This window comes from Oncorhynchus gorbuscha, linkage group LG09 (assembly GCF_021184085.1).
Source record: "Oncorhynchus gorbuscha isolate QuinsamMale2020 ecotype Even-year linkage group LG09, OgorEven_v1.0, whole genome shotgun sequence".
NCBI lineage: Eukaryota > Metazoa > Chordata > Actinopteri > Salmoniformes > Salmonidae > Oncorhynchus > Oncorhynchus gorbuscha.
This window is the reverse complement of record NC_060181.1, coordinates 83,879,180-83,905,302: the sequence shown is the minus strand read 5'-3', so window position 1 is coordinate 83,905,302 and position 26,123 is coordinate 83,879,180. Positions and strand designations below refer to the sequence as shown.

Here is a 26,123-nt window from a genome sequence, read left to right as displayed (position 1 = left end):
AGCTCATTGGCCAGACCTAAACATAAAACATGTCAACATTGAGACTCAGATCACAGGAGAACACAAACAGCAAAGAGGACTTGCGTAACACTGGCATATGAACTAGAATTTATTATTTTGCTCTCTTTCTCTCTCTCACACAGTTTTTTAGCAACTTGTTGTATAACTCTGACTAGGGACTAGTTTCTCCGTTCAGCTGTCTCTCTCTCATCCAGCAGTGCAGTAACTACAGTAACAGCCTCTAAACATGTCCCTCTATGATGTCCCATTCTGTCTGAAGCTGCCTACCATACCGCCGGAGCAGTAGTTTCACTGGATGTGTTCACTCTCGCTATATTCCACATGAAACCCAGCTAGATGTAGTAATATATACTGAACATACTGAGCGTTTAAACATACAATTATGTACTGAACATCCTGACCCAGCTAGATGTAGTAATATATACTGAACATCCTGACCCAGCTAGATGTAGTAATATATACTGAACATACTGAGCGTTTAAACATACAATTATGTACTGAACATCTGGACCCAGCTAGATGTAGTAATATATACAGAACATCTGGACCCAGCTAGATGTAGTAATATATACAGAACATCTGGACCCAGCTAGATGTAGTAATATATACAGAACATCTGGACCCAGCTAGATGTAGTAATATATACAGAACATCTGGACCCAGCTAGATGTAGTAATATATACTGAACATCCTGACCCAGCTAGATGTAGTAATATATACAGAACATCTGAACATACAGAACATCTGGACCCAGCTAGATGTAGTAATATATACAGAACATCTGGACCCAGCTAGATGTAGTAATATATACAGAACATCTGGACCCAGCTAGATGTAGTAATATATACAGAACATCTGGACCCAGCTAGATGTAGTAATATATACTGAACATCTGGACCCAGCTAGATGTAGTAATATATACAGAACATCTGAACATCCTGACCCAGCTAGATGTAGTAATATATACAGAACATCTGGACCCAGCTAGATGTAGTAATATATACAGAACATCTGGACCCAGCTAGATGTAGTAATATATACTGAACATCCTGACCCAGCTAGATGTAGTAATATATACTGAACATCTGGACCCAGCTAGACATAGAGCTGTGGTAATAGATTTCTCTATATATTTGTTTACCTTTATTTCACTAGGCAAGTCAGTTAAGAAAAAAAAATCTTATTTACAATGACGGCCTACCCAAAGTAATATAACAGAACAGCTGGGCCAGCTTGTGCGTAATATATACGGGACTCCCAATCACGGCCGGTTGTGATACAGCCTGGAATCGAACCAGGGTCTGTAGTCTGTAGACCGCTGCGCCACTCGGGAGTCAATACTGATACTGAACTTCCTGACCCAGCTAGATGTAGAGCTGTGGTAATAGATACTGAACATCCTGACCCAGCTAGACATAGAGCTGTGGTAATAGATTCTGAACATCAAGACCCAGCTAGACGTAGAGCCGTGGTAATGAACAACCTGGACCACCTTCCGGAGACACCTGAAACCCCACCTCTTTAAGGAATACCTAGGATAGGTTAAGTAATCCCTCTCACCCCACCCCCCCTAAGTTTTAGATGCACTATTGTTAAGTGACTGTCCCACTGGATGTCATAAGGTGAATGCACCAATTTGTAAGTCGCTCTGGATAAGAGCGTCTGCTAAATGACTTAAATGTAATGTAAATGTAAATATACATAGACGGACCACTAGACAGATTGGCACATGCATCAGAATATGTTCACAAAATATATTCATGAATGTATTAATGGGTTAAATGGGAACTAGAGAGGACGCTGCTGGGGATAACATGTACTCTATGATATCTGCCCGACAGCATGTATACTGAGTTAGCTGTATCTCATGTCCACTGTTATACAGTCCCCTTGCTGAGGGCAGTCAGTGTGGCATAGGAATACATTTTGGACTAGAAAGGTGAGAGAGAATGTTGCATCTCGGTTAAAGGGAGTGGGTTATTAAAGGAAAACTCCACCCAAAAACTATATTTTTTGTATTTGTTTCCATAGTCCATTGTTGACATGGTCCCAAAATGTTTTGCTTGTCAGCACTCAAGTTTTCAAGATATGCAACTTTCAAAATACAAAAATCAATCATTTATGTTTGGGAGCCTCCTTTTGCCATTGAAATGCTCAGTCTGATCATGTGGGCGTGTTGATACAAATGACGATATATTTACATACAAGGTCCTGATTAGTGGATAGGATTGTCTAGACCCTAGAGCCTACCCCGCTTACCCCTTCAAAGTAGGAGGATACATATGCAAATAAAAGATTGTCCATTGGTCAGAATAATCTAATCGGATTGTGATGTCATGCTGTGGGCCAAAATCTCCTTCCCATCTGAACAGGCTGACATTTCAGGCCTTTTTTCTCTCAAAAAGCTTGTACATTAAAAGGCATGATCATAAGTTTCACAATTTCTGAGTTATTTCAACCTTAGTGTGGAAATATCATTTTAAAAACAGAAAAATCACTTTTTTTATTTTTTTTTACTGCACTGCCCGTTTAATAGATCTTGGAAGGAACATGGCAGTGTATAGGAGTGTATCAGGAATAAGAAGGTTCAGATGGTTACAACCAATCATAAGCATGCATTCAATGATCATGCACTGAACAAGTGCATGCATGCCTGTTTAAACAAATGCACAGTATGCATATAACACTTGCTGTTGTATACAGTCATACACTCGGGCTCCCGAGTGGCGCAGCGGTCTAAGGCACTGCATCTCAGTGCTAGAGATGTCACTACAGACCCTGGTTTGATTCCAGGCTGTATCACAACCAGTCGTGATTGGGAGTCTCATGAGGTGGTGCACAATTGGCCCAGTGATGTTAGAGTTTGGCTGGGGTAGGTTGTCATTGTAAATAAGAATTTGTTTTAAACTGACTTGCCTAGTTAAATAAAGGATAAATATAAAATTCCACCACACGGGATACAACAATATGCATGGGAAAGCAATATATTATATATTTGAAGCAATATACAGCACATGTAACAACTATATAAGTGAAACAGGTGAAAATACTAAAGGTTGTTCTATTGATGATATGGATATATTATTTAGAGTTTCTTTGTTGCACAAACTACACATATACACAAAATATTATGAACACCTGATCTTTCCATGACATAGTGACTGATGACAGAGGCAGACGATATAGTGACAGAGTAAAGAACAATCACAATCACAATAACAACAACAACAACTGTACAAGCCACAACAAAATTAGTGAACGTACTATCACGTAACCACACACAGCATCCCCCCCCATCCAACCCCTTTCCCCCTCATCCCCCCACCCAACCCCTTTCCCCCTCATAACCCCACACAACCCCTTCCCCCCCCATCACCCCCACACACTCCCTACCCCTCTACCCCACCCCCACCTCTTTACGCCACCCTACCCCCTCCAACAGGCCCCCACACACCCCTGACTCCCATCAACCTCCCCCTCCCGTCACCTTCCCACCTCACTCACTCCCGTCAACCTCCCACCTCACTCACTCCCGTCAACCTCCCCCTCCCTCACTCTTGCCAACCTCCCCCTCCCTCCCGTCAACCTTCCCCCTCCCTCACTCACTCTTGCCAACCTCCCCCTCCCTCCCCCACTCCCCGTCTCCCTCCCCCCACTCCCTTCAACCTCCCCACTCCCTTCAACCTCCCCCCCCCCTCCAGTCAACCTCCCCCCCCCACTCCAGTCAACCTCCCCTCCCCCAACCATCCCCCTCCCCCACTCCAGTCAACATCCCCCACTCCAGTCAACATCCCCCACTCCAGTCAACATCCCCCACTCCAGTCAACATCCCCCACTCCAGTCAACATCCCCCACTCCAGTCAACATCCCCCACTCCAGTCAACATCCCCCACTCCAGTCAACATCCCCTCCCTCACTCCCCCCACTTCCTGTGGGGATGAGGTCTCTGTCAAGTGTTTCTCCCTCAGGGAGGATCCCCAGCGCTCCTCCTCCTTGGTCTCCTCCACTGGTCAGGGTCTACTTTAGTGTAGGACAGGTATGCATCATAGTCCTTATTATCTCCAGAAGGTCAAGCACTGCACACTCAGGGATATGAATGTAGGCATGAACAGACCCCCACTCCAGAATGATGGATCAACAAGAAACTAGAGAAAGCAGGAGAAAGCCAGACTGATGGATCAACAAGAAACTAGAGGAAGCAGGAGAAAGCCAGTCAACATGATGGATCAACAAGAAACCCCCACTCAACAAGAAACAGTCAACATCCCCCACTCCAGTCAGAATGATGGATCAAACAAGAAACCCCACTCCAGTCAATGGATCAACATCCCAACTAGAGGAAGCCCCAGACTGATGGATCAACAAGAAACTAGAGGAAGCAGGAGAAAGCCAGACTTACTTCAACAAGAAACTAGAGGAAGGGAGAAAGCCAGTCTGATGTAGAGGAAGCAGGAGAAAGCCAGACTGATGGATCAACAAGAAACTGGGATGAAGCCAGTTTGATCAACAAGAAACTAGAGGAAGCAGGAGAAAGCCAGACTGATGGTGTTTCTCAACAAGAAACTAGAGGAAGCAGGAGAAAGCCAGGATGGATCAACAAGAAACTAGAGGAAGCAGGAGAAAGCCAGCTCCTGGATCAACTTGGTCAGACTGATGGATCAACAAGACACTGACTCAACAACTAGAGGAAGGGAGAAAGCCAGAGGGATCAACAAGAAACTAGAGGAAGCAGGAGAAAGCCAGATCATAGATCAACAAGAAACTAGAGGAAGCAGGAGAAAGCCAGACTGATGGATCTGCCAGAAACAGTAGAAAGCCAGACTGATGGAAGACAGACAGAGATCAACAAACTAGAGGAAGCAGTAGAAAGCCAGACTGAAGATCAACAAGAAACTCTGAGAAAGCCAGACTGAAGATCAACAAGAAACTAGAGGAAGCTAGAAAGCCAGACTGATAGATCAACAAGAAACTAGAGGAACAGGAGAAAGCCAGACAGAAAGCCAGACTGATGGATCAACAAGAAACTAGAGGAAGCAGGAGAATGATCAACAAGAAACTAGAGGAAGCAGGAGAAAGCCAGACTGATGGATCAACAACAGAAAGCCAGACTGATGGATCAAAAACTAGAGGAAGCTCAACAAGAAACTAGAGGAAGCAGGAGAAAGCCAGACTGATGGATCAACAAGAAACTAGAGGAAGCAGGAGAAAGCCAGACTGATGGATCAACAAGAAAAGAGGAAGCAGGAGAAAGCCAGACTGATGGATCAACAAGAAACTAGAGGAAGCAGGAGAAAGCCAGACTGATGGATCAACAAGAAACTAGGAAGCAGTAGAAAGCCAGACTGATGGATCAAAAGCCAGCTGATGATGGATCAACAACGCTAGAGGAAGCAGTAGAAAGCCAGACTGATAGATCAACAAGAAACTAGAGGAAGCAGGAGAAAGCCAGAATGATGGATCAACAAGAAACTAGAGAAAGCAGGAGAAAGCCAGACTGATGGATCAACAAGAAAAGATCAACAAGAAACTAGAGGAAGCAGACTGATGGATCAACAAGAAACTAGAGGAAGCAGGAGAAAGCCAGACTGATGGATCAACAAGAAACTAGAGGAAGCAGGAGAAAGCCAGACTGATGGATCAACAAGAAACTAGAGGAAGCAGGAGAAAGCCAGACTGATGGATCAACAAGAAACTAGAGGAAGCAGGAGAAAGCCAGAGAAACTGAAATGGATCATGGATCAACAAGAAACAAGAAACTAGACTGATGGATCAACAAGAAACTAGAGGAAGCAGTAGAAAGCCAGACTGATGGATCAACAAGAAACTAGAGGAAGCAGGAGAAAGCCAGACTGATGGATCAACAAGAAACTAGAGGAAGCAGGAGAAAGCCAGACTGATGGATCAACAAGAAACTAGAGGAAGCAGTAGAAAGCCAGACTGATGGATCAAGAAACTAGAGGAAGCAGGAGAAAGCCAGACTGATGGATCAACAACACTAGAGGAAGCAGTAGAAAGCCAGACTGATAGATCAACAAGAAACTAGAGGAAGCAGGAGAAAGCCAGACTGATAGATCAAGAAACTAGAGGAAGCAGTAGAAAGCCAGACTGATAGATCAACAAGAAACTAGAGGAAGCAGGAGAAAGCCAGACTGATAGATCAACAAGACACTAGAGGAAGCAGTAGAAAGCCAGACTGATAGATCAACAAGAAACTAGAGGAAGCAGTAGAAAGCCAGACTGATAGAGATCAGGAGAAAACAAGAAACTCAACAAGAAACTAGGAAGCAGTAGAAAGCCAGACTGATAGATAGATCAACAAGAAACTAGAGGAAGCAGTAGAAAGCCAGACTGATAGATCAACAAGAAACTAGATGAAGCAGTAGAAAGCCAGACTGATAGATCAACAAGAAACTAGAGGAAGCAGTATAAAGCCTGACTGATAGATCAACAACACTAGAGGAAGCAAAGGTGTCAAAAACAGAAAACCAAGTTCCTCTCAGAAGCTACAGGCTATCAGGACAACCGCTCTGATTTTGTCTCATGCGCACACACACGAACACACCTCTCCCCAGAAGATAAACTCATTAGTGCACAGTGGTTTTCAGACCCTAAAGGCTCTCCTATAATCCTGCAGGAAGGGAAAACAGGAAACTTCCTTGATCTGTAAACCTGGCACAGCATTCCCGCTAGCTGCTCAAAGGCTTCCCTTATTTCACACAGGTAGGACGCAGAGCACGGAGAAGGAGAGGAGTAGGAAGAGGAGAGGGGATCAGAGTCTGTAAGGGGTTCATTGAAGGCACTTGAATGATTAAAAAAATATATACATACATTGGAGAGAGAGAGAGAGAGAGAGACAGACAGAGTACACCGGATAAGGCAGGAGAAATACTCCAGATATAACAGACTGACACTAGGCCCCCTGACACAAACTACTGCAGCAAAAATACTGGAGGCTGAGATAGGAGTGGTCTGGAGACGCTGTTACCCTGTCCGACGACACCCCCGGACAGGGCCAAACAGGCAGGATATAACCCCACCCACTGCCAAAGCACAGCCCCCACACCACTAGAGGGATATCTTCAACCACCAACTTACCATCCTGAGGCAGGGCCGAGTATAGCCCACAAAGAAAGCACAACCCAAGGGGGGGGGGGGCGCCAACCCAGAAAGGAAGATCACGTCAGTGACTCAACCCACTCAAGTGACGCACCCCTCCTAGGGGCGGCATGGAAGAGCACCAGTAAACCAGTGACTCAGCCCCTGTAATAGGGTTGGAGGCAGAGAATCCCAGTGGAGAGAGGGGAACCGGCCAGGCAGAGACAGCAAGGGCGGTTCTTTGCTCCAGTAATGACTTGGACTCAGATGATGCCTTGTTGCCTCACCAACAAGCCCAAACTAGGACGGAACTAACTCTGGGAGGAGAAACTAAAAAAGTCTCCAACTTCAGTTTGTTGGTAGACTTTTTCGTTTGATTTGGGTAGGGAGGGAGTTGGCTTAGTCCCAGCCTCCCCGTCCCAAAGCAGACAGCAGTTCTCTGCTGGTCCACAGGAGAGGGTGGACATCATACCATGACATATTGAGACTGATCCCTCTCTTAATGGAGAACAAATTGAAAATCTGCCTCCCCTCTTTCCCATGTATCCCTAGTGACCTACAAACACAGGAATGCAAGTGCACACACACACACCTCACTCACTCACTGGGTTATTACTGGAGACAATGAGCTGGCTGTCAGTGAGGAGTTTGTGTGTGTTCATGTGTGTGTTCATGTATGTGACGTGTGTGTGTGTGTGTGTGTGTGTGTGTGTGTGTGTGTACCTGGGAGACTATTACGGCTGCAGGCTCTGACCGGTAATGGCTTTCATAGAAACAACCTTCAAAGCACACATGCAGACTAGTTGATAAAGTATATATGTGTGAGTGAGTGAGTGTGAGAGTGAGAGTTTGGCCTGAGGCCAAACCACACGACCAACAACACTGGACACTTTATGGAACACAAAGCCTTCACTATCTCATCCTGGAATATCCAAGGCCTGAGGTCATCTGCCTTTGGCATAAAGAGTAGGAACCTGGACTTTATCAAACTCTTTAACATCATCCTTAGCTCTGGCATCTTCCCCAATATTTGGAACCAAGGACTGATCACCCCAATCCACAAAAGTGGAGACAAATTTGACCCCAGTAACTACTGTGGGATATGAGTCAACAGCAACCTTGGGAAAATCCTCTGCATCATCATTAACAGCAGACTCGTACATTTTCTCAGTGAAAACAATGTACTGAGCAAATGTCAAATAGGCTTTTTACCAAATTATCGTACGACGGACCATGTATTCACTCTGTACACCCTAATTGACAAACAACCAATACAAAGGCAAAGTCTCCTCATGATTTGTTGATTTCAAAAAAGCCTTCAACTCAGTTTGGCATGAGGGTCTGGTCTACAAACTGATGGAAAGTGGTGTTGGGAGAAAAACATACGACATTATAAAATCCATGTACACAAACAAGTGTGCAGTTAAAATAGGCAAAAAACACATTTCCTCCAACAAGGCCATGGGGTGAGACAGGGATGCAAAAGCCCCACTCTCTTCAACATATATATCAACAAATTGTTGAGGGCACTACAAAAGTCTGTAGCACCCGGTCTCACCATACTAGAATCTGAAGTCAAATGTCTGTTTGCTGATGATCTGGTGCTTCTGTCACCAACCAAGGCGGGCCTATAGCAGCACCTAGATCTTCTGCACAGATACTGCCAGACCTGGGCCCTGACAGTAAATCTCAGTAAGATCCCCAAAAAAGGTCCAGTCGCCAGGACCACAAATACAAATTCCATCTATACACCGTTGCCCTAGAGCACACAAAAAACTATACATATCTTGGCCTAAACATCAGCAACACAGGTAACTTCCACAAAGAATCCACAAAGGCAAGAAGGACATTCTATGCCATCAAAAGGAACATAGAATTCAACATACCAATTAGGATTTGGCTAAAAATATTTTAATCAGTTATACAACCATAAAGGGAAATTGGTTCTAAAGGTCTGGGGTTCGCTCACCAACCAAGAATTCACAAAATGGGCCAAACACCAAATTGAGACTGCATGCATAATTCTGCTAAATTGTCTGTGTATAACGTAGAACACCAAATAACACATGCAGAGCAGAATTAGGCTGATACCTGCTAATTATAAAAATCCAGAAAAGAGCTGTTAAATTCTAAATCCAACTAAAAGAAAGTGATTCCCAAACCTTCCATAACAAAGCCATCACCTACAGAGAGATGAACCTGGAGAAGAGCCCCCTAAGGAAGCTGGTCCTGGGGCTCTGTTCACAAACAGACCCCACAGATCCCCAGGACAGAAACACAATTAGACCCAACCAAATCATGACAAAACAAAAAGATAATTACTTGACACAATGGAAAGAGTTAAGAAAACAGAGCAAACTAGCATTATATTTGGCCCCAAACAGAGAGTACACAGCAACATAATACCTGAACACTGACCTACCCAAACTTAAGGAAAGCTTTGACTACAGTGGCTTGCGAAATGATTCACCCCCATGGCATTTTTCCCATTTTGTTGCCTTACAACCTGGAACTAAAATGGATTTTTGGGAGAATTGTAATCATTTGATTTACACAACATGCCTACCAAGAGTGTTGCTTTGGCAGTATGCTTAGGGTCATTGTCCTGCTGGAAGCTCTGTCTCAGTCTCAAATCTCTGGAAGACTGAAACAGTTTCCCCTCAAGAATTTCCCTGTATTTAGCGCCATCCATCATTTATTCGATTCTGACCAGTTTTCCAGTCCCTGCCGATGAGAAACATCCCTGCAGCATGATGCTGCCACAACCATGCTTCACTGTGGGGATGGTATCCTCAGGGTGATGAGGAGTTGGGTTTGCGCCAGACATAGCGTTTTCCTTGATAGTCAAAAAGCTCAATTTTAGTCTCATCTGACCAGAGTACCTTCTTCCATATGTATAAGGAGTCTCCCACATTATTTTTGGCGAAAACCAAACACATTTGCTTATTTTTTTTCTGGCTACTCTTCCGTAAAGCCCAGCTCTGTGGAGTGTACGGCTTAAAGTGGTCCTATGGACAGATACTCCAACCTCCACTGTGGAGCTTTGCAGCCCCTCCAGGGTTATCTCCGGTCTCTTTGTTGCCCCTCTGTTTAATGCCCTCCTTGCCTGGTCTGTGAGTTTTGGTGGACGGCCCTCTCTTGGCAGGTTTGTTGTGGTGCCACATTCTTAATAAAAGAAAAATGTATTTAATGGTGCTCCGTGGGATGGTCAAAGTTTGATATTTTTTTATAACCCAACCATGATCTGTACGTCTCCACAACTTTGTCCCTGACCTGTTTGGAGAGCTCCTTGGTCTTCATAGTGCTCCTTGGTCTTCATAGTGCTCCTTGGTCTTCATAGTGCTCCTTGGTCTTCATAGTGCTCCTTGGTCTTCATAGTGCTCCTTGGTCTTCATAGTGCTCCTTGGTCTTCATAGTGCTCCTTGGTCTTCATAGTGCTCCTTGGTCTTCATAGTGCTCCTTGGTCTTCATAGTGCTCCTTGGTCTTCATAGTGCTCCTTGGTCTTCATAGTGCTCCTTGGTCTTCATAGTGCTCCTTGGTCTTCATAGTGCTCCTTGGTCTTCATAGTGCTCCTTGGTCTTCATAGTGCTCCTTGGTCTTCATAGTGCTCCTTGGTCTTCATAGTGCTCCTTGCTTGGTGGATCCCCTTGCTTCATGGTATTGCAGACTCTGGGGCCTTTTAGAACAGGCGTATATATACTGAGATCATGTGACACTTAAATAAAGTTCACCTGTCTGCAATCTAACTAATTATGTGACTTCTGAAGGTAATTGGTGCACCAGATCTTATTTAGGGGCTTCATATCAAAGAGGGTGAATACATATGCACAAACCACTTTTCCATTTTTAGTATTATTTTAATTAAACAAGTTATTTTTTCATTTCACTTCACCAATTTGGACTATTTTGTGTATGTCCATTACATGAAATCCAAATAAAAATCCATTTAAATTACAGGGTTAGCTGCACAACTGAGCTGCACTTCCTAACCTCCTGCCCAATGTATGACCATATTAGAGACACATATTTCCCTCGGATTACAGATCCACAAAGAATTTGAAAACAAACCCAATTTTGATAAACTCCCATATCTACTGGGTGAAATACCAGTGTGCCATCACAGCAGCAAGATGTGTGACCTGTTGCCACAAGAAAAGGTCAAACAGTGAAGAACAAACACCATTGTAAATACAACCCATATTTATGCTTATTTATTTTCTCTTTTGTACATCGTTACAACAATTTGTTCATCGTTAAAACACTGTATATATACACACATGACATTTGTAATGCCTTTATTGTTTTGGAACATCTGTGAGTGTAATGTTTACAGTTCATTTTTATTGTTGAATTCAGTTTCATATATTATCTACTTCACTTGTTTTGGCAATGTTAACATATGTTTCCCATGCCAATAAAGCCCCTTGAATTGAAAGAAATAGAAAATGAGAGAAAGAGATTGAGAGAGTGAGAGAAAGAAAGAGAAAAAAGGAGAAATTGAGAGCGATAGAGAGAAACAAACAGACAACAGCCACCTATTGGCTGAGCCCTTACCTCCATCCAGGTCGTCGCTGCCGAAGTGTCTTCTGTAGAAGAGCATGAGCTCAATCTTATAACACTTATACAGAGAGATGAGGAAGAGCAGCAGCAGCAGAATGGCGCCCAAACCACCTGCCAACTCTACCGTGTACATCAGCTCTGCTGAGAGAGAGAGACAGAGAGAGGAAGAGAAGGGGAGAAAGCAAAGAGGGGAGAGAAAGGGAGCGAAAGAAAGACCATGTCACTAAAACTATTGAGTCAGTCAATAATGTTTCCCAACACCATCATTATTTGATGTACGTATATGTGCATGGTGGTACACAGCTGTTTGCATGTGCTGCAATAAGAAGACAGACTGCAGAGTAATAGAGTCATCCCTGGTGTCTATGCTCTGCTCTACCCTGCTCTGTTATATCCTACTCTGCTCTGTTCTATCCTACTCTGCTGCACTCTACCCTGCTCTGTTCTGTTCTATCCTACCCTGCTCTGTTCTATCCTACCCTGTTCTGTTCTATCCTACCCTGCTCTGTTATATCCTACCCTGCTCTGTTCTATCCTGCTCTGCTGCACTCTACCCTGCTCTGTTCTATCCTACCCTGTTCTGTTCTATCCTACTCTGCTGCGCTCTAACCTGTTCTGTTCTATCCTACCCTGTTCTGTTCTATCCTACTCTGCTGCGCTCTACTCTGTTCTGCTCTGTTATACCCTACTCATGTCTACCCTGTTCTGTTCTATCCTACCCTGTTCTGTTCTATCCTACCCTGTTCTGTTCTATCCTACCATGTTCTGCTCTGTTATACCCTACTCATGTCTACCCTGTTCTGTTCTATCCTACTCTGCTGCGCTTTACCCTGTTCTGCTCTGTTATACCCTACTCATGTCTACCCTGTTCTGTTCTATCCTACCATGTTCTGCTCTTTATACCCTACTCATGTCTACCCTGCTCTGCTCCGTTATACCCTACTCATGTCTACCCTGTTCTGTTTTATCCTACCCTGTTCTGCTGTTATACCCTACTCATGTCTACCCTGTTCTATCCTACTCTGCTGCAGTCTACCCTGTTCTGCTCGGTTATACCCTACCCATGTCTACCCTGTTCTGTTCTATCCTACCCTGTTCTGCTCTGTTATACCCTACTCATGTCTACCCTGTTCTGTTCTATTCTACCCTGTTCTGCTCTGTTACACCCTACTCATGTCTACCCTGTTCTATCCTACTCTAAGCCGTACAGCACATCCACATGGAAGAGATAGGGGGATTATGTTGACTTGAGGAAAAGAGGGAGAATGTGATGATCTAAATTTGGGTTCATTGTCTAGGTGAGCCATGACAAAGTGTATAACCTTCATCCTTATACCAACTTCTCTCCATTTCCTTGACACTCGTTCTCCTCATCTCTCTCTCACTCTCTTTCTCTCTTTCCTCCCTCCCTCAGACAGAGCCCTCCCTCCCTCCCTTCCTTAATTCTGCATCCTGGGAAGTAAACATGACAATAACCAAACACTCATTTGTTGGGAAAAGAAGAGGAGCCATTGGCTGCTTAAATAACCATCAAATCTGCTCTATTGGCTAAAGTGACAACCACCACATAAAGACAGTCTAGCACAAGTCATGCCAGAGAACGAAGAATAATGGACGAATGTAAGAAAAACGACAGAGATAGTTGAATGAAATGGAGCGCAAACACACATCGCTATGGTGGCAAACACAAACTTCAGGAGAGTGTATTGTGGGGTATGGTTGTGAGAGAGAGCCCTTATCCCTTCAGGAGAGTGTATTGTGGGGTATGGTTGTGAGAGGGAGCCCTTATCCCTTCAGGAGAGTGTATTGTGCGGTATGGTTGTGAGAGAGAGCCCTTATCCCTTCAGGAGAGTGTATTGTGGGGTATGGTTGTGAGAGGGAGCCCTTATCCCTTCAGGAGAGTGTATTGTGGGGTATGGTTGTGAGAGGGAGCCCTTATCCCTTCAGGAGAGTGTAATGTGGGGTATGGTTGTGAGAGGGAGCCCTTATCCCTTCAGGAGAGTGTATTGTGCGGTATGGTTGTGAGAGAGAGCCCTTATCCCTTCAGGAGAGTGTATTGTGGGGTATGGTTGTGAGAGGGAGCCCTTATCCCTTCAGGAGAGTGTATTGTGCGGTATGGTTGTGAGAGAGAGCCCTTATCCCTTCAGGAGAGTGTATTGTGGGGTATGGTTGTGAGAGGGAGCCCTTATCCCTTCAGGAGAGTGTATTGTGGGGTATGGTTGTGAGAGAGAGCCCTTATCCCTTCAGGAGAGTGTATTGTGTGGTATGGTTGTGAGAGGGAGCCCATACCCCTTCAGGAGAGTGTATTGTGGGGTATGGTTGTGAGAGGGAGCCCTTATCCCTTCAGGAGAGTGTATTGTGGGGTATGGTTGTGAGAGGGAGCCCTTATCCCTTCAGGAGAGTGTATTGTGGGGTATGGTTGTGAGGGAGACCATACCCCTTCAGGAGAGTGTATAGTGGGGTATGGTTGTGAGAGAGAGCCCTTATCCCTTCAGGAGAGTGTATTGTGGGGTATGGTTGTGAGAGGGAGCCCTTATCCCTTCAGGAGAGTGTATTGTGGGGTATGGTTGTGAGAGAGAGCCCTTATCCCTTCAGGAGAGTGTATTGTGTGGTATGGTTGTGAGAGGGAGCCCATACCCCTTCAGGAGAGTGTATTGTGGGGTATGGTTGTGAGAGGGAGCCCTTATCCCTTCAGGAGAGTGTATTGTGGGGTATGGTTGTGAGAGGGAGCCCTTATCCCTTCAGGAGAGTGTATTGTGGGTTATGGGTGTGTGCTATGGGTGTTTCTCTTTAATTATTTGTTATATTTCAAAAAAGATATATTCTTAAAACTGCATGGTTGGTTAAGGGCTTGTCAGTAAGCATTTCACTGTTGTATTCGGCGCATGTGACAAATACAAATATTTGAAAGAACCCTTACCCCTTCTGGAGAGTTGGATGGTGGCCTGCCGTCTCCCGTTGCCATTCTCCACATAGCAAGAGTAGTTCCCCAGGTCCCCCTCTTCCACCGAGTGGATCATCAAGGAGATGGCCACTTCCTGTTCCCCCAGGTGCTCCCGGACCACCCTGCAAAACAAGAGAAAACAATCATTAATGGAGTGGATGGTAGTCCCTGTGGGAGTAGTCACATGTCCCCCTCCGTAGGAGAAAGACAGTCAGTCTCGAGGTTGGAGAGACAGTCAGTCTCGAGGTGAGACAGTCAGTCTCGAGGTGAGAGAGACAGTCAGTCTCGAGGTGAGAGAGACAGTCAGTCTCGAGGTGAGAGAGTCAGTCAGTCTCGAGGTGAGAGAGACAGTCAGTCTCGAGGTGAGAGAGACAGTCAGTCTCGAGGTGAGAGAGTCAGTCAGTCTCGAGGTGAGAGAGACAGTCAGTCTCGAGGTGAGAGAGACAGTCAGTCTCGAGGTGAGAGAGACAGTCAGTCTCGAGGTGAGAGAGACAGTCAGTCTCGAGGTGAGAGAGACAGTCAGTCTCGAGGTGAGAGAGACAGTCAGTCTCGAGGTGAGAGAGACAGTCAGTCTCGAGGTGAGAGAGACAGTCAGTCTCGAGGTGAGAGAGACAGTCAGTCTCGAGGTGAGAGACAGTCAGTCTCGATTTGAGAGAGACAGTCAGTCTCGAGGTGAGAGACAGTCAGTCTCGAGGTGAGAGAGACAGTCAGTCTCGAGGTGAGAGAGACAGTCAGTCTCGAGGTGAGAGAGACAGTCAGTCTCGAGGTTAGAGAGACAGTCAGTCTCGAGGTTAGAGAGACAGTCAGTCTCGAGGTTAGAGAGACAGTCAGTCTCGAGGTTAGAGAGACAGTCAGTCTCGAGGTTAGAGAGACAGTCAGTCTCGAGGTGAGAGAGACAGTCAGTCTCGAGGTTAGAGAGACCAGCCAGTAACCGGAGAGTTGCCTTTTCCAATCCCAGGGCTGACATGGAAAAAACATTGGTTGGGTGATTGACTCGGTTTGCTGTGTCTTGAATGAGATGAGGACTGCAGAGCCTACAGAAAGTATTGAGTTTGCAATGTGCTGTAACCACAGGCTGGGTGATAAAACATCAAATTAATGTGTTACTGTACAGGAGTAGATTTACTGTGAAGCACTGGAAGTACAGGAACGCTATGTTATTCACCATAAGTCAAAAAAAGTATCTATGACCTGTAAATATATTCAACATAGCTGACAAATAAAACTACCATTTGAACAAATGTAAAAGGATGTAAGGAAATGTTTTGAAATACCTAACATTTACAACTGTGGAATGAGCATTAAAAAATATATTGTGGATCTGTGTTCTGTGTTTACCGAATTTCTAGACTTTTTCTGCATGTTGATGTATTACAATCCACAAATGTGACTTTAGATGAGAGTCTGCTGTCTCCATTCACTGGGATAATCTGTGTCATGTGACACGCAGAGTGATGACATCGCGGCTGTGTCCTTGGGAGAACGCTTTCTAGCTAGAAGAAGAATTAATAACTTCATGAAATGTGTATTTATTCAACAATTCATGTTATGATGTTCAACAAATTACTTTCATATGAATGTTAAATTCGACCTTTGGGGAATGCAACCCCAAGTGTGTGCTTTCGACATCAGCCCACTAGCCATGCTAGCTAACTAGCTAGCGTTGGAATCTACCAATAGCTAGCAGGCGATCTCATCAGCTGTTTAGACTAACAACCAGAGTTAAACTTACTAGGTAATTGTTCATTCAGAAATGTGTCAATTATGAAGAACCGCTCAGTTTTAAAACCCTTAATTGGTGATCTGGCTAGTAAGCTAATGATAAATGTTTCAATCAATTATTTCAGGGAAATTGATTATTTGACAGGACACGTCACTCTCTCAACTGGTGTGGTGGTAAGAAATTGCAACATTAACGTAAACTCACCCCATTCCGTACAAATGTGCGCAACTGCAACATTCAAACAAGGCTGCAAATAAAACTAATGGGACTGTAGCGACTGTGTTGACTTCAAAATCGGGGGTGTGAACTAGGTTTCTATTCAAGCATTGATCAACATGGTAATGGCTCTATAGTATTGGAGAAAAGTTGTTTTTATTTTTAAACAGACCCTCGCATAAAACAACTATTTCTGTCTTACAATCTTTCTCCACCAGGTGTTGCACTTCACTCATCCTTTAAAAACAGGAACTGGACAGTGATGGGGTAAGGGGGAGACCTAGTCATTTTTTGCATCATCATTGGATGCGATCATCATTCTCAAAACCACTGTTTACTTCTAAGATCACTAACACTGCTCTAAAAAACAGATTCAAATTCGACACAAATAGGTATGTAATGACACATTATATAAACTCTTTATAGTGTTTTATTTACATTTTAGAGGCAATAAGGTGATAAGTTGGACAGATCGATTAAAAAAAACAATTTTCCCACATGACATTTCTCCTTCTCACTATCACGCATTAGTTTCGCTCCCCACCCTCCATTTAAAAAAAAAGACTCGACGGGGCTCATTGCCTGTTTGAATTATGCAGAAAAGGGCAGTGTTTAGGTCATGTAATTGATTCTGTTGGAAAGGGGATTGTGCTTTACAATGGTGTTGACATTAGTTGATCTGGAAGTATTAGGTTTTTGGGGTGCTAAAATAAGGGCAATTGTATGTACCAAGGCAATGTACGCGTTTACGTTATCTGATTAAAAACAAAATAAATTCAGGTGACAAGATCGCCTTACGTTAGCTAGCTTGGCAAGTGGGTGAAAGCACATACTCGGGGTTGCATGCCCCATTGGTCAAATTTAGCATTCGTATGAAAGTCATTAATTCAAATATTAACATAATTTGATAAATAAATAAACGTTAAACTCACATTTCATGAACTTCTTGTCCTTCCGCTCGATGTCACCGGTCTACCAAGCACCGGTCCTGGCAACTATGATTACGCTCTCCTGCTTCCCATCATAACGCACACCTAGACATCATTATTTCCTTGATTATACCCCTTTATTTATCCCTCATTAGTCACTAGATAGTATTGTTTTCTCTCACGTTCTGTACACTTCTCATGTTTTGTTCATCTGCATTTATTCATTATTATACTCAACTTCTGCACCTGTTTCCTGCCACCCGGCGCACACGTTACACTACTTCTAGCTAAAATGCGTTCTACCAAGAAGGAAACAGCCATGATGTCATCACTCTGATGTCATCACACAAAGATGATCCCAATGAATGGAGATAGCCGACTCTCATCTGAAGCCACATTTGTGGATTGTAATACATCAACAGGCGAAAAACAGTTCTAGAAATTCTGTAAGCACAGAATACATCCAGAGACACTTTTTGAATGCGCAAGTGCATATTCCACAGTTGTAAATGTTAGGGATTTCTGAACATTTGTTATAATTGCAGTTTTATTTGTGAGCTATATTGAATCTATTTTCAGATCATAGATTTATCTGTGATTTATGGTTTAATTTGTGGAATATTTTAAGATATTTACAGATTATGGTTTTATTTACTAAATATTTTAAGATATTCACATTCATTTGTTGAATATATGCACAGATTGTTAGTTATGATGAATATACACACGGATCGTGGTAGACACATTTACAGAATAAAGAAACTAATCTCATGCCATATGTTTCTTCCTGGGAGGAAAAAAACAAATAATGATATCGGGAAGATAATGCTTTTATAGCAGCTGCCATGGAAACTGAGCGGAAGGAGAGAAAGTAATATTCCATTAAGTAAACGAGTTTCCCCTGCTGAGTTGTTGTAGGCTGGCGGAGGAGAGAAGGGAGTCATGATGCTCCCTCGTTCTTCACATACAACTACTTAGCCTACTTTTAAAGCACCCTCAGCACAGAGGCACGCACGAGGGAAAGAGGGAGAGAGAGTGAAAGAGTGTTTGAGAGAGTGTGTTTGCGTGTGAGAGAACGAGAGAAAGAGAGTGTGTGTGTGTGTGGTGTGTATGTGTGTGTGTGTGTGAAACTGTGTCTGTATGTGCATTAATGTGTAGCCTATGTACTACAAGTGAGCACTGAGGAGAAAGAGATAGGGAGATAGGGAGAGGGAGATAATAAAACAGCATATGGAGGAGGGTAAGCTGATCCTAGATCTGTGCTCAATGGGCAACTTCTACCCAGACCAAACAGGCCAAGGGAATGTGAATGGAAGTTAGATGGGGATCTAATGGGACTGGACTTGCTGTGGCTGATTGTATCTTAACCCCTGGATGAGGCAAACATCAACAAGAGATTTTAATTACGACTCTGTTGGGGTTCTAGTCTAGACTCTCTGTCTTGTGTGTGACAATAATCACAGGAGCTTGCAAGACAGCACAGATCTGGTTCAGGCTAGCTGGAGTAAAATCTCCTCCTGAACAAAATGCACTTTTCTTCCAACAGCTCCTCACTTCCTCATTAGTAAAGCCAGTGAATGCGGATTCTGCTCATTTAACTGATCAACTAAAAATTTATTCATTACCTTTATTTCATCCAAAGCCCACCTGAGAACCCGATATGAACAGAAGTAAACGACCTCAATGCCCCATCGATAATTCTGAGGCAGATTGGTTGGGCAAATGTTTTAATCTCACACATACACACGCACACACACACACACAGCCCCGCTGCTAATGCCCAACCATGCATTCTACGAAAACAACAACAGCCCTGTTGCCATCTGCGATGCAAATGACAATTTATGGACTTGCGTTTTAATAGAAATGGAACTAGTCAGAATCAATAGGTTGGGTTGTTTAAATATAACCCTGGTGGGTTCCCTGGGCTCTATGGGCTGAGGTTGCTGATGCATTAGTAATGGACAGGCCAGGAGAGTGTGGGTGGTAGGCGAAACCTTGGTAACAGATCCACATCCCTGTTGCAGTGGAATGGAAGATACTTTGGCTGCATGGCTGAAGCATAATTACATGTTATAATTTTACTTTTATTTGGTAATGTTTACAAGTTGCAAACCATTTGAGAAGTCTCTCCCTCTCTCTCTCTCTCTTTCTCTCTCTCTTTTAAGGGCTTTATTGGCATGGGAAATGTTTGTTTACATTGCCAAAGCAAGTGAAATAGATAATAATCAAAAGTTAAATAAAGAATAAAAAATTAACAGTAAACATTACAAAAGTTTCAAAACAATAAAGACATTTCAAATGTTATTATGTCTATATACAGTGTTGTAATGATGTGCAAATAGCTCAAGTACGAAAGGGAAAATAAATATAAACATAAATATTGTTTGTATTTACAATGGTGTTTGTTCTTAACTGGTTGCCCTTTTCTTGTGGAAACAGGTCACAAATCTTGCTGCTGTGATGGCACAATGTGGTATTTCACCAAATAGATATGGGGGAAATATGTCTCTCTCTCTCTCTCTCTCTCTCTCTCTCTCTCTCTCTCTCTCTCTCTCTCTCTCTCTCTCTCTCTCTCTCTCTCTCTCTCTCTCTCTCTCTCTCTTGTTGAACTTTTCCCCAAATCCTAACCCCTTCTAACTTTTAAACCTCTCCATCTCCTACTTTGTGTACATCTTCTCATCCCCCCTCTCGTCCTACCCATCCCTTGGCTACTCCCTTTCTGTTTGATAGTAATGAGTGTGTCTATCCCATTAAGGCTGTGTGGAGTGATTAGGGGAGTAAAGTCTGGGCTGTGAGAGGATCAGAGCAGGCCTGGGGTAAAGGCTGCATGGACAATAAAGAATACATGATCAAATACATTATTGATCCACAGAATGAAATATCTGGCTGCATTATTAAAGAGATATAGCCCTTCAGTTGAGGAGAAAGAGAATCTTAGAGAGAGAGACGGACGGAGAAAGAAAGGGGGGAGAGAGAGGGAGAGGAAGATTGCTAACCTTAAAACTGAGCTCTGTACCTGATTCAACTCACAAAACCAAAACACAAGCCCTCCCTCCCTCCCCTAGTCCATCTGCATTCCTCTACGTTCAGTGAGGGAGAGGGTAGTGACGGTAGTGAGGTAGAGAGTAGTGACGATAGTGAGGGAAAGGGTAGTGAAGTAGAGGGTAGTGACGATAGTGAGGGAGAGGGTAGAGACGGTAGTGAGGAAGAGAGTAGTGACGATAGTGAGGGAGAGGGTGGTGACGATAGTGAGGGAGAGGGTAGTGAAGTAGAGGGTTGTGTCAGTAGTGAGGTAGATGGTAGTGTCGGTAGTGAGGTAGAAGGTAGTGACGATAGTGAGGGAGAGGGTAGTGTCGGTAGTGAGGGTAGTGAGGTAGAGGGTAGTGAGGGAGAGGGTAGTGACGATAGTGAGCGAGAGGGTAGTGAGGTAGAGGGTAGTGACGATAGTGAGGGAGAGGGTAGTGTCGGTAGTGAGGTAGAGGGTAGTGATGATAGTGAGGGAGAGGGTAGTGATGGTAGTGAGGGAGAGGGTAGTGATGGTAGTGAGGTTGAGGGTAGTGGCGATAGTGAGAGAGAGGGTAGTGAGTTAGAGGGTAGTGACGATAGTGAGGTAGAGGGTAGTAAGGAAGAGGATAGTGACGATAGTGAGGTAGAGGGTAGTGTCGATAGTGAGGTAGAGGGTAGTTACAATAGTGAGGGAGAGGGTAGTGACGGTAGTGAGGTTGAGGGTAGTGACGATAGTGAGGGAGAGGGTAGTGAGTTAGAGGGTAGTGACGATAGTGAGGTAGAGGGTAGTAAGGAAGAGGGTAGTGACGATAGTGAGGAAGAGGGTAGGGTCGGTAGTGAGGAAGAGGGTAGTGACGATAGTGAGGGAATGGATAGTGATGGTAGTGAAGTGGAGGGTAGTGACGGTAGTGAGGGGGAGGGTAGTGACGGTCGTGTGGTAGATGTAGTGACGGTAGTGAGGTAGAGGGTAGTGAGGTAGAGGGTAGTGAGGTAGAGGGTAGTGACGGTAGTGAGGGAGAGGGTAGTGAGGTAGTGAGGGAGAGGGTAGTGAGGTAGTGAGGGAGAGGGTAGTGTCGGTAGTGAGGGAGAGGGTAGTGACGGTAGTGAGGGAGAGGTTAGTGACTGTAGTGAGGTAGTGGCTAATGAGGTAGAGGGTAATGGTGGTAGTGAGGGAAAGGGTATTGAGGGAGAGGGTAGTGTCGGTAGGGAGGTAGAGCGTAGTGACAATAGTGAGGGAATGGATAGTGATGGTAGTGAAGTAGAGGGTAATGACGGTAGTGAGGGAGAGGTAGTGACAGTAGTGAGGGAGAGGCTAGTGATGGTAGTGAGGGAGAGGGTAGTGACAGTAGTGAGGTAGTGGGTAATGAGGTAGAGGGTAATGGTGGTAGTGAGGGAAAGGGTATTGAGGGAGAGGGTAGTGACGGTAGTAAGGGAGAGGGTAGTGAAGGTAGTGAGGGAGAGGGTATTGAGGGAGAGGGTAGTGAGGGAGAGGGTAGTGAGGGAGAGGGTAGTGAAGGTAGTGAGGGAGAGGGTATTGAGGGAGAGGGTAGTGAAGGTATTGAGGGAGAGGGTAGTGGTGGTAGTGTCACACTCTGACCATTATTTGCGTTGTTTGTTTCTATGTTTTGTTTGGTCAGGGTGTGATATGAGTGGGCATTCTATGTTGCATGTCTAGTTGGTCTGTTTCTATGTGTTTTGGCCTGCTATGGTTATCAATCAATGGCAGGTGTTTGTCGTTGTCTCTGATTGGGAACCATATTTAGGTAGCCTGTTTGTATTGTGGTTCGTGGGTTATTGTCTATGTTACATACATACAGACACTAGATAGACTGGTGTGCTAAAGAAAGAGGTGTGATAGTAATAGTAGGAGCAACAGAACAGACTGGGTTTACCTGCCTGCCTGCCTGCATTCCTGCCTGCCTGCATTCCTGCCTGCATACCTTCCTGCCTGCATACCTGCCTGCATTCCTGCATTCCTGCCTGCATGGGCTTGCAAAGGGAATAATTAGCAGCTAGATATGACAGTTTAGAGAATAGCTCCAGTGACGTGTTCGGAGACAGTTTAGAGAATAGCTCCAGTGTCGTGTTCAGAGACAGTTTAGAGAATAGCTCCAGTGTCGTGTTCAGAGACAGTTTAGAGAATAGCTCCAGTGTCGTGTTCAGAGACAGTTTAGAGAATAGCTCCAGTGTCGTGTTCAGAGACAGTTTAGAGAATAGCTCCAGTGTCGTGTTCGGAGACAGTTTAGAGAATAGCTCCAGTGACGTGTTCGGAGACAGTTTAGAGAATAGCTCCAGTGTCGTGTTCAGAGACAGTTTAGAGAATAGCTCCAGTGTCGTGTTCAGAGACAGTTTAGAGAATAGCTCCAGTGTCGTGTTCAGAGACAGTTTAGAGAATAGCTCCAGTGACGTGTTCGGAGACAGTTTCCAGTGTCGTGTTCAGAGACAGTTTAGAGAATAGCTCCAGTGTCGTGTTCAGAGACAGTTTAGAGAATAGCTCCAGTGTCGTGTTCAGAGACAGTTTAGAGAATAGCTCCAGTGACGTGTTCGGAGACAGTTTAGAGAATAGCTCCAGTGTCGTGTTCAGAGACAGTTTAGAGAATAGCTCCAGTGTCGTGTTCCGAGACAGTTTAGAGAATAGCTCCAGTGTCGTGTTCAGAGACAGTTTAGAGAATAGCTCCAGTGTCGTGTTCAGAGACAGTTTAGAGAATAGCTCCAGTGTCGTGTGCAAACAGTCTATTCATGGATACCAAGGGAAGACAAAAGTGCAACAATAAAAAAAGAAACAAACGTATACAATTATTTCTCATTCATGTTTATCCGTGTTTCACGATTTTCCTTAAATTCACCAGAGAAAGCATCCGAGCGAAGCAAACAGCGCCCCTCTGTCTTCGCACCTGTAGCCCATGTATGAGATGCTGTCTGGCGGAAAATAATATTACATGTCTCCGGTGACTGATAAGTCTTGCTGTCTTGGTAAAAAATATCAATATATTCAGAGACGACCTATCAGATCTCAGAATCCCAAGGGGGGCCACTTGGGTGGCCAATAAGATTTCAGGGGTGCCGTGGGCCACCCCCTGGTCACGCCACTGAATAGCTCATCTAAGGCTTTGTACTTGAAGCATTACATCATAGTATGGTCTACTACAGTATCCAATGGAGTCTGATGATGTAGTTGTGTGTTTCTGTGTGATGTATCTATTAATCAGTCCAGTTGAACTGTGTACTGTGTTAGTATAGATAGTATTGTCTACAGGATTCATATTTAATATTGAGCACAATTCCATAGTTACAATGTATTCATCCTAATCGTATCAGAGTGACTATGATCACATATTAGGTCACATGGTTACTACATTAGAAGTGAGAGGAGTAAAACCACCATGTGTCTCACTTGATTTCGCTCTCTTCGACTCTCTCCTCATCCAGGTCCTCGATGAACTTCTCTCCCTTCATCCAATAGACGAGAGGACTGACCGCCGACCCGCTGTAGCCGAAGAATGCTCTACACGTCAGGTTCAGGGCACTTCCTGTGGAGACAGGAAATAGCACACTATTATTCTTCTCCATCCTTCAACACCGACATTAGTAGTCTGCTGTACGTAGAGAAATAGGAGATCTGGAATAGTTTTCTACAATAGTGAGCAGTAGAGAGAGCTAACCGGCACCTTCGGTTGCCTTGGGGTCGTATTGTGAATGGGATGAAGACATCAACACTTCAAGTCTTATCTATGGCTATATAGGTATGTAACAGCTAAGCCTAGACACCCAAGACCTTACCTAGACGTTTCACTGTGTACAAATAGTACAAAGTCACAGAACAAACACTAAGTCACTGTCATACTGGTACAGTCCCCCTTGGCGCGTCAGAACAAACACTAAGTCACTGTCATACTGGTACATTCCCTCTTGGCACGTCAGAACAAACACTAAGTCACTGTCATACTGGTACAGTCCCTGTTGGCACGTCGGAACAAACACTAAGTCACTGTCATACTGGTACAGTCCCCCTTGGCACGTCAGAACAAACACTAAGTCACTGTCATACTGGTACATTCCCTCTTGGCACGTCAGAACAAACACTAAGTCACTGTCATACTGGTACAGTCCCTCTTGGCACGTCGGAACAAACACTAAGTCACTGTCATACTGGTACAGTCCCCCTTGGCACGTCAGAACAAACACTAAGTCACTGTCATACTGGTACAGTCCCTCTTGGCACGTCGGAACAAACACTAAGTCACTGTCATACTGGTACATTCCCTCTTGGCACGTCGGAACAAACACTAAGTCACTGTCATACTGGTACAGTCCCCCTTGGCACGTCAGAACAAACACTAAGTCACTGTCATACTGGTACAGTCCCTCTTGGCACGTCGGAACAAACACTAAGTCACTGTTATACTGGTACAGTCCCCCTTGGCACGTCAGAACAAACACTAAGTCACTGTCATACTGGTACAGTCCCCCTTGGCACATCAGAACAAACACTAAGTCACTGTCATACTGGTACAGTCCCCCTTGGCACGTCGGAACAAACACTAAGTCACTGTCATACTGGTACAGTCCCTCTTGGCACGTCGGAACAAACACTAAGTCACTGTCATACTGGTACAGTCCCCCTTGGCACGTCGGAACAAACACTAAGTCACTGTTATACTGGTACAGTCCCCCTTGGCACGTCAGAACAAACACTAAGTCACTGTCATACTGGTACAGTCCCCCTTGGCACGTCAGAACAAACACTAAGTCACTGTCATACTGGTACATTCCCTCTTGGCACGTCAGAACAAACACTAAGTCACTGTCATACTGGTACATTCCCTCTTGGCACGTCGGAACAAACACTAAGTCACTGTCATACTGGTACAGTCCCCTTGGCACGTCGGAACAAACACTAAGTCACTGTCATACTGGTACAGTCCCTCTTGGCACGTCAGAACAAACACTAAGTCACTGTCATACTGGTACATTCCCTCTTGGCACGTCAGAACAAACACTAAGTCACTGTCATACTGGTACAGTCCCTCTTGGCACGTCAGAACAAACACTAAGTCACTGTCATACTGGTACAGTCCCTCTTGGCACGTCGGAACAAACACTAAGTCACTGTCATACTGGTACAGTCCCCCTTGGCACGTCGGAACAAACACTAAGTCACTGTCATACTGGTACAGTCCCTCTTGGCACGTCGGAACAAACACTAAGTCACTGTCATACTGGTACATTCCCTCTTGGCACGTCGGAAAAAAAACACTAAGTCACTGTCATACTGGTACATTCTATCTTGGCACGTCAGAACAAACACTAAGTCACTGTCATACTGGTACAGTCCCCCTTGGCACATCAGAACAAACACTAAGTCACTGTCATACTGGTACAGTCCCCCTTGGCACGTCGGAACAAACACTAAGTCACTGTCATACTGGTACAGTCCCCCTTGGCACGTCAGAACAAACACTAAGTCACTGTCATACTGGTACATTCTCTCTTGGCACGTCAGAACAAACACTAAGTCACTGTCATACTGGTACATTCCCTCTTGGCACGTCGGAACAAACACTAAGTCACTGTCATACTGGTACAGTCCCCCTTGGCACGTCGGAACAAACACTAAGTCACTGT

At 44.5% G+C, this 26,123-nt stretch overlaps 1 pseudogene; it reads right to left on the bottom strand.

Moving 5' to 3' along the window:
- The window catches only part of LOC124044178, a 486,633-nt pseudogene that overhangs the window by 2,999 nt on the left and 457,511 nt on the right, over window positions 1-26,123 (bottom strand).